The sequence below is a fragment of the Bactrocera neohumeralis genome, chromosome 3 (genome assembly GCF_024586455.1).
Source record: "Bactrocera neohumeralis isolate Rockhampton chromosome 3, APGP_CSIRO_Bneo_wtdbg2-racon-allhic-juicebox.fasta_v2, whole genome shotgun sequence".
Classification (NCBI taxonomy): Eukaryota; Metazoa; Arthropoda; class Insecta; order Diptera; family Tephritidae; genus Bactrocera; species Bactrocera neohumeralis.
The window spans coordinates 60,300,737-60,309,192 of NC_065920.1; the positions used below are offsets into that span (position 1 = coordinate 60,300,737).

The 8,456-nt window shown below is 30.7% G+C and overlaps 1 long non-coding RNA gene across 1 annotated transcript; it reads left to right on the forward strand.

Moving 5' to 3' along the window:
• Positions 1 to 932: 932 nt before the first annotated feature.
• LOC126752868 (uncharacterized) lies at positions 933 to 8,103 on the forward strand. The gene is made up of 2 exons (XR_007666046.1): positions 933 to 6,424; positions 7,224 to 8,103. It is a non-coding gene; the product is annotated as an uncharacterized LOC126752868 (long non-coding RNA).
• Positions 8,104 to 8,456: the final 353 nt, after the last annotated feature.

Below are 8,456 nucleotides of genomic sequence, written 5' to 3' on the forward strand. Positions count from 1 at the left end.
TTAAATTTAAACAATTAATAATTTTTATTTAGTACTTGCTTTTGCGAATATAGTGAAATATAATCAGATTGTTTCTAATTTTTAATTAAAATGAATAAAATTAAAAAAAAAAATAATTACTATTTCTATTTATGAATTTTTAGTGTTATATAATTTAATTATTTTTAGTTTTCAATTAAAATAACATATAAATGTTAAATTAAAAAACTTTTAAACTTAATTATTTCTTGATTTTAATTAACTATTTTTCCAACGAAACATTTTCATGAGAAAGTATTTTGAAGTTTTTTTTTAAAGTAATTGATGATATTTTGTCAGTGATTTTTTAATCATTACCTCTCCTCATTTAAATATTTTTTTTTAATTTCTATTTAAAATAAAAAAATATAATAATTTAAATAAAAAAAATTATATAAATTAAGAAAAAATTTAATAAAGAAAAATGTATTTAAGATAAATACTTAATTATTTTTATTTACGGTTTTTTCAGTGAATTATAATTAATACTTTTAAATCTCAATCAAAATGAGAAAAAGTAAATTAAGAATAATTTGTTTAAACTTAATTACATATTTTTTGAATTAAGACTTTTTATATATAGTGAATAATATATAATTATTTTCATTTATTAAAAAAATTGATTTAGTTAAAAAAAATTATTTGAATTTAATCATTCATATATTTTTATTTGCCATTATTCTATAATTAATATTTTTAATTCTGCAATAAAACTAAAAAAAAAATTAGTTAATTAAAAATAATTTGTTTATATTTAATTATTGCTTTATTTAATTTAAGGCTTTTTATATATAGTGAATTTTATATTATTCTTAATAATTTTGAACAAAAATAAAAACAAATTTATTTGAAATTACTTTATTATTTTTTACCATTTTTTTACAGTTCAATATAATAAATATTTTTAATTTTTTTAAATTTAATTAAAGACATTTACATATTTGAAATCAATCACTTTTTGATGTTTTTCTACGCTTTTTTTCAAACAGTTTGAGTCATAATTTCTTTGTTTCATAATAAAAATTACATTTTTATTTTTATAGTTATAGTACCTAAGTATTATAGTTTGAATTCAAATTTACACCAACAATATATAATTGTGCCAAGTTGTGAATAAAACAAGAGCTTATATATATATTTTGTATCGTAATAAAATGGCTAGTTACTTTTTCTTTTCAAATAATTAGTTTGTACTTAAAATAAGCTTACAAATAGTTTTAGCAAAGCAGAAAATCGAAAATGTAACCAAAGCTCAAGTAATTTAAGTGCAGCAGACAACAACAAAGAAATTATAAATTAACGGAAAATTCAATAAGTATATGCTAACATATCAAAATATGCAAACAATAGCTAAAGTGTATAATACAAAAACAAATAACATTTGCTCTTAAACAGCTTACGACTTAACATACCAACAAACATACATTACATATATATGTACTTGTAAAACTACATAAATAGAGCAACATTAAATCGTTAAAAGGACACTCAAAAAGACAAATTCTAAATCAAGCAATTTAAGGTTGCTCAAATCATTCAACAGATATCTTCCCTCTGTTGCTATTTGTTGTTGGTGTAGAATTAAACTAAACAAAACAATAATAAAAAAACACATTACAGACAGTGCAGTTGTTGCAAAATTTAAAAATAGATAACCATACTTAATCATGAATACCATCCTACATAAAATGAAAGCTTTAAAAAATGTTTGAAAAAAAAATAAATAAAAAAATAATTACAAAAAATATTTTCCTAAAAGTAACTCAAAATTCAAGTTCCTCGTAAACATAAACAATAACCACATTTCAAAATTATGCTGTTAGACGAAAAATTTAGTTCCTCGCGTAGAAAGTGTACTTTTTGTTGATTAAAATATTTTATAACCTTAAATTTGCAACGAAAATAAAATTAAGAAGTTTTGGAGTTACTGAATCATTGCATAAAATTATTAAAGAAATAAATACCCAAACCCGAAAAGATTATAAGCGAGTGTTCTCTCAAGTGATAAGAGCGATAAGACATTATAAAATCTCTAACTTATTCATCGGTTATCCAAAAGTGGATGAGTATGAACTCAAGTGAATACTTTTCGGGAGAGTACAGATTCATATCCACTCATGAACAAAGCTTACTTGCTTTGAAAAGTTTCACAGAGCTTTTTTTATATAGATTTACATTAAAGTCCCATTAGAAGTAGCTGTAGTCCCTTTGTTATTAAAAAAATCAGTCCCGTTTGCTTCAGAAACTATTCAAATTAATTGAAGACTACTCAGGCTGCCTACGTTGATTGAAGGGCACCCCTAGTGACAGCCACAAAAGTTCAATCTTTATGAAAAATTCGTGAGTAGCATTACATAAAGAGTGAACCATTTCGAGGCATCCTACTTTTTTAAAGAAAAAACACAGAAACTTCAAATTTAATGGGGAATGTTTATTATAATTCGAAAGAACATTCTTTGGCATTTATTTTTTGGAGTTTATCTCATTCAAATGTTGACCGCGTCGACGTCTCAGATGGCCCATCCGTTGAGTCCCATTTTCGATGACTCGTTCAAGCATTTCGACTGGCAACTGACGAACGATATGAGTGATTTTTTTTGCTCCAAAGCCTGAATTGAAGCGGAATTGTTCGCATAGACTTTAGACATTACATATTCCCATAGAAAAAAGTATAAAGGTGAGATATCACACGATCTTTGTGGTTAATCGACCGGCCCAAAAAGTGAAATTATCTGCTCAACGAAGTGTTCTCTCAATAAATCCATTGGTTGATGCGATGTGTGGGAAGTGGCGCCGTCTGGTTGAAACCAAATGTCGCCGAGATCACGAGCTTCAATTTTAGGCATCAAATGGTCGGCTATTATGAAGCCGGTCGCCATTGACGATTATGTTCTCACCGGCATTATTTTTGAAGAAATATGGACCGATGATTCCACCGTCCCACAAACCACACCAAACTGTTGTTTTTTCCGGATGAAATGCCAACTCTTGAATGTCTTCCGGTTGCTCTTCGTCCAAAATGCGGAAATTCTGCTTGTTTACATACTCATTGGATAAGAAATGGGTCTCATCACTGAACAAAATTTTGCTCGCAAATATTTAATCTTCTTGGAACTTTTCAAGAGCCCATAGAGCGAAACGATGTTGCTTTGAAAGGTCGATCGGGTTCAGTTCTTGCACAAGCTGTATTTTGTACGTTTTTAATTTAAGACCTCGTCGTAAAATGCGCTTAATTGTTACATATGTCAGTTCGAGTTACTGCGAACGGCGCCGAACCGACTCTTCAAGGTCTTCATTTACAGTCTCAGCTACGGCTACTGTATTTTCTTCACTGCGTGTTGGACGTGGTATATTCGGTCGAATATTATCCAAAAATGAATGATGGGTCTCAAGATGGGTGATGGTGTTGCGAATAGTACGCTCAGTAGGCCGATTATGTTGACCATAAGTTGAGCGGAGCGCGCGAAACACATTCTTTATAGAACGTGAATTTTCGTAGAAAACAATAATTGATCAATTTGTAAACGTTGTAAGGCGTTTCCGTCATGAAATTCGTAACAATAATGAACAAAAATAACATGGCAGCTTGACTCGACTCGACTCGACTCGCGTGACCTGTCAGGAAAAGGCTATTGATAAAAGTACCTCTACTTGGATTACCCTTTATAGGAAAAAATCAATTAGTGTGAAATCCTCTCTAAAGTTTATAGTAGATCGAAGATTTTTAGCTCATATAATAATTTTCGATAATTTCCTTAAATGCACAAATATCATTTCCTAAACTACCTCAAACTGAAAATGTATATACTCAATTAATACTGAGGAGAAGAAAACACGGAGTTAGATAAAGTCATGTCATTATCATTCGCTTAGAATAAAAAAAGATATTTTTCGGCAATCCTAATGAAAATTTGTTTCCTTTATAACTGCACTGTCTGCGCATAAACGAAGTATTTTAATAATGGGCAATATATCCGTCTGAGTGTAGTAAAACAAGTAAAAATACAACAAATAAAAATTAGCTTAAAGCATCTTTTAGCATAAATATTACAACTGGAAACATGAAAGCATAACTGTGTATTTTTGAAAATTTAGAGCATATGATACGTATATTATTCATATATTTTCTTTCAGTGTATGTATTGTATTATACGAAAAATTTTTTGGCTTAAATTTTTTTACTTATGCATTTTAACTTTTTTAACAAAATAATAAAATATTATTATTACTTTAAGTAATTATACTACTTTCAAGAATTCTGTTAAAAATTCTTCATATTTCTTCTTCAATTTGCAAAGCGTGAATATTTTTAGACATTCTACTATGAGCAAAAAATAGTAAAACTTTGTTCATAATTTTAAAAATTTTAAATTATTCTTGAAAGTCTATGTCGTCCCCCTCAAAGTATTCCCACTTGACCCTAATACACTAGTGACAACGTTTCTTCTAATCTAGTGTTAAAGTCAATTTCCATAATGACTTTCAATGTGCCTAGCGACTCACGTTTAATGGCTTTCATTGGTTCAAAAAGGTTACCCCGGAACGGTCCTTTGAGTTTGCTCAAAAGCCAAAAGTCAGTCAGAGCTAAATCGGTGAATACGGCGGTGTTGGCACGATCTTAGTTGAAAATTTGGCGAAAAACTCACGATGAAACAATGCAGTATGCGGCGGTGCATTATCGTTGTACAAAAACTAAGTATTCCTTCCTGACAGTTTGGTCGGTCGCAAGTAACTCGGAGTGCATTACCACACCTAAATAATCGAAGAAAACGATGTTTACCTTGATCTTTGTCATGCTTTGACGTGTTTGTTTCGACTTCTGCTCACCTTTACAACGATATTCGGTCGATTGATCTGTTTGCCAATCGTAAGCATAGTCCGAGTCCCTCCTCCAGTAGTAATACATTTCATGATATGCTGGTAGTCGAAAAGCATTGTTTCACAGACGTTAACGCGACGCTGATTTTCAAAATAATCGAGTTATTTTGGAACCATTGGTGCTTTCACTTTTCTTATGCCCAAATGACCTTCCAAAATGATTTTCACTGATCTTTCCGTTATTACAACAATGCCAGTAAGATCTCTGACTGTTAATCGTCGACTTCCAAGCACCAATTCATTCATTTTATTGATCATGAGTTGATGTTGATGGCCTGGTTCGTCGTCGACGCGTTCTCAACCTCTTTTAATAATTTGTATTTTTCCCACAGTAGTATGGCCAAGAAATTAGCTTTATCATAGAGGCAAAGGTTTGCTATTTTCCTTCAAATATGATTTCCGACAAGTAACTGCTATAGCTGGGTCGAACAAATTCAGCGAAAGGCGTCAATCGTGTCCGGTTTTCTGCGTAGACAAGCGATTTTAAATAATCCTACAAAACAAAGTCGTGTGTTAAATCGCACGATCTTGGATATAACGCAACAGGCTCACGATCTGAGATAAAGCGCTTACCAAAAGTTTCCTTCAATAAATTGATTTTTGTTTTGTTGGCATCTAGTGACGTTTTGTTGAGACCGAAGAACGTTCACATCGACATCCACCAATTCAGGCACGAAAAAGTCACTAATTATGGCTCTATAGCGTTCCCCATTGACTGTGAAATTATAGTCGGCTTCTTTTTGAAGAAATATGTAGCAATGATTCCCTCTGCGCATATAGCACAACAATGGCTTGCGCATTAATATCACTCCAAATGCGATAGTTTTATCGATTAACTTACCCAAACAGTGAGCTTGATCACTGAACAAAATTTTCTTATGAAAAAGGGGATCGATGGCCATCTACTTTGGAAATAAATTTGCCTAATTTGCAAACGTTGTTTCGAATCAGATCGGTTCCTTATGAAATGACAAACCAGCCTAAGTAACAGCTGTCAAAAAGACCAATTCCGAAAATGGTTTTGTTCCATTAAAATCCACAGGTCTAAAAAACCACTCATTATATGGTTGTTAATTCAGAATATAGAAACAAAAATCGGAAAACCACACCAATATAGCTGGTGAAATTTTTTCGGAGGTTTTGTCATATCATTAGCCCAGACCTTACGTTTCAAGGTTAGCAGTTTTCTGCTGATCAATCCAGATGCAAACGACCAAACGATATACTATAACACTTCGGAGTAGTACAAGTATGTACAGCATGTTTCTGATGATATTTCGTCAGAGCACTTGCCATTTGAAATTTTTCAATTCAAACTTTCGATAAACTGATATGGAACTTTGGAATATGACTTTCATTGCTCACTTGTAGTGAATAGTTTAACCTTTGCGATTTCGGTAAGCTTTGTGAAAGAATTTTAAAACGGTACAAGAGAAATTGAACTTTTGTACAAAAAACTTATATGAAAGTTTGAAACATGGATTTAATTGCGATCAATGGTCGATCATGTAAGCTTTTCGTGGCTTTCGTGAATGTGAAAGCTTTTCAAAGAGATTTATTACAATAGAAATCAAACTTACTAGGAAGAGGTTAGCCATCGTACTTTTATTCGAACTGTTGCAACCGCTTGAAACATTTATACATAATAAATTGTAAGCAATAAGAGGAGAATTGAGCTTTTCATGAACTTTCATTACTGCGAAAGCGCTTTTTTATAATAGTAGAGCGGGTTGATTTGCAGTGAACAAAAAGAACGAAAAAGTTACGTATGAAGGAAATTGTCTACGGATGAAACAGAACAACTTTGAGCTTTTCATGAGCTTTCATAACTGCGAAACGCTTTTTTATTATTAGAGCAGGTTGATTAATAGCGAGCCAAAAAAAGGAAAAACCTTGCCAATGAGAGGAAAATTGAGTTTTTCATGAGCTTTCATTACTGTGAAAGCGCTTTTTCATAATATTAGAGCGGTTTGATTTACAGCGAGCCAAAAAAATTCAAAATAAATTATGTATGAGGGAAATTTTCTAAGAATCATGCTGAACGACTTTGTCTAAGAGACTATGGGTCTAAAACTGGTTTGAAGCCAGCGCTTTTCAAGGCGGAATTCTTTAGGGATCTTAAAAAGTTTTCTTCAGTTTTTGAGATATCCGAATAAAATTGGATACATTTTGATATTCTATTGATCATTTGTCGAAATGGATCGGAAAACTCCACCACATATCTCCTATAAAGCCGATTATTCGGATTTTTTAAACTTCGCCTTAAAAATCGCTGGCTTGAAAGCCATAGTCTCTTAGGCAAAGTTGATCTTTCTGAGCACCACCAGATCAATTCTCATTTAGAGAAAAAATAATTGACCAGCTCTAATAAATATATAGGCATCCTGCAAATCGAGCTTTAATTTCCACAATTTCATTATTAGTTAGTAATACTAATTAGTTTTTCAGCGCAAAAAAAAAAAAAAAAAATAAACAAACTAAATGTTATTCGAGCTTGAATCAAATTCATTATATAACGAACACTGCAGTAACGAAAGTATTATTTAATTATAGCAAAAAAAACGAAAAAATAGAAATTCAAAAATATGGAAAAAAGCTTATGAATGTGACAGCTATTGGATAAATCAATGTGGAAAAACAATACCTAAATTTTAGCAATTTGTGAGCATTAGGACGCGACCGCTTACAGCCTTTGGCGCGTAAATTTGACGTGGTAAATGAGAAAAACATTAAACATGTGCGGTGAAAGAATGCATTTAGTTAGTTTAGTAAAATAATTCCTAAGAAATAAGTAATAAAACAACCTTAGAGAAAAAGAAAATATAAAAACAACAAAAACTTAGATTTCATGAATTTTTGTAACCCTGTCAGGCATGTGTAAAACAACCACTCTCAAATTCATAAAACATAAACATTTCATTTCATATGCAATATATATTCACATACACTCATACATTCAAATACACTCAGTAAATATGGCAAACATTTACCTCACCCACACATTCATAACAATCATTTCAGTCATGTTTACTTTCATTCTACAAATCATAAATTCCTTTTGTTTGCCTATGCGCCTATAAATATGCAAGGCTTTATACATATGTTTACATTTCATACTAAACAAAACTGTAGTTTTAAGTTTATCTAACTGTAACAAACCCTGCATAAATATGTAAAATAAACTCTATTGTATAATGAAATAGTTAAGTCATACATATGTACATCACATACGTATATACATAAATGCATAGTACTTGTGTGTGTAAAAAATATAATAAATACATTTAATAAACTTAAAATATATAATAAATATACAAAAATATTTCAAATAAAAAAATTATCATGTTTTCTGGAATAATGTGGGAAATACTTTAAGGGGGTATTCTGGTCTAGAAATTTAAAAAAATCGAAATTTTTTTTTATATTTTTAAAGTTTAACTATTCAAGAATATGTGTACAAGAGGATTTTCCAAAATTCAAATTATTTTCGGAGATATAGGCATTTTTCTGACCCGGCATCCAACCTGATCCGGCCGGAACTAATCGAACAAAAGACTTTA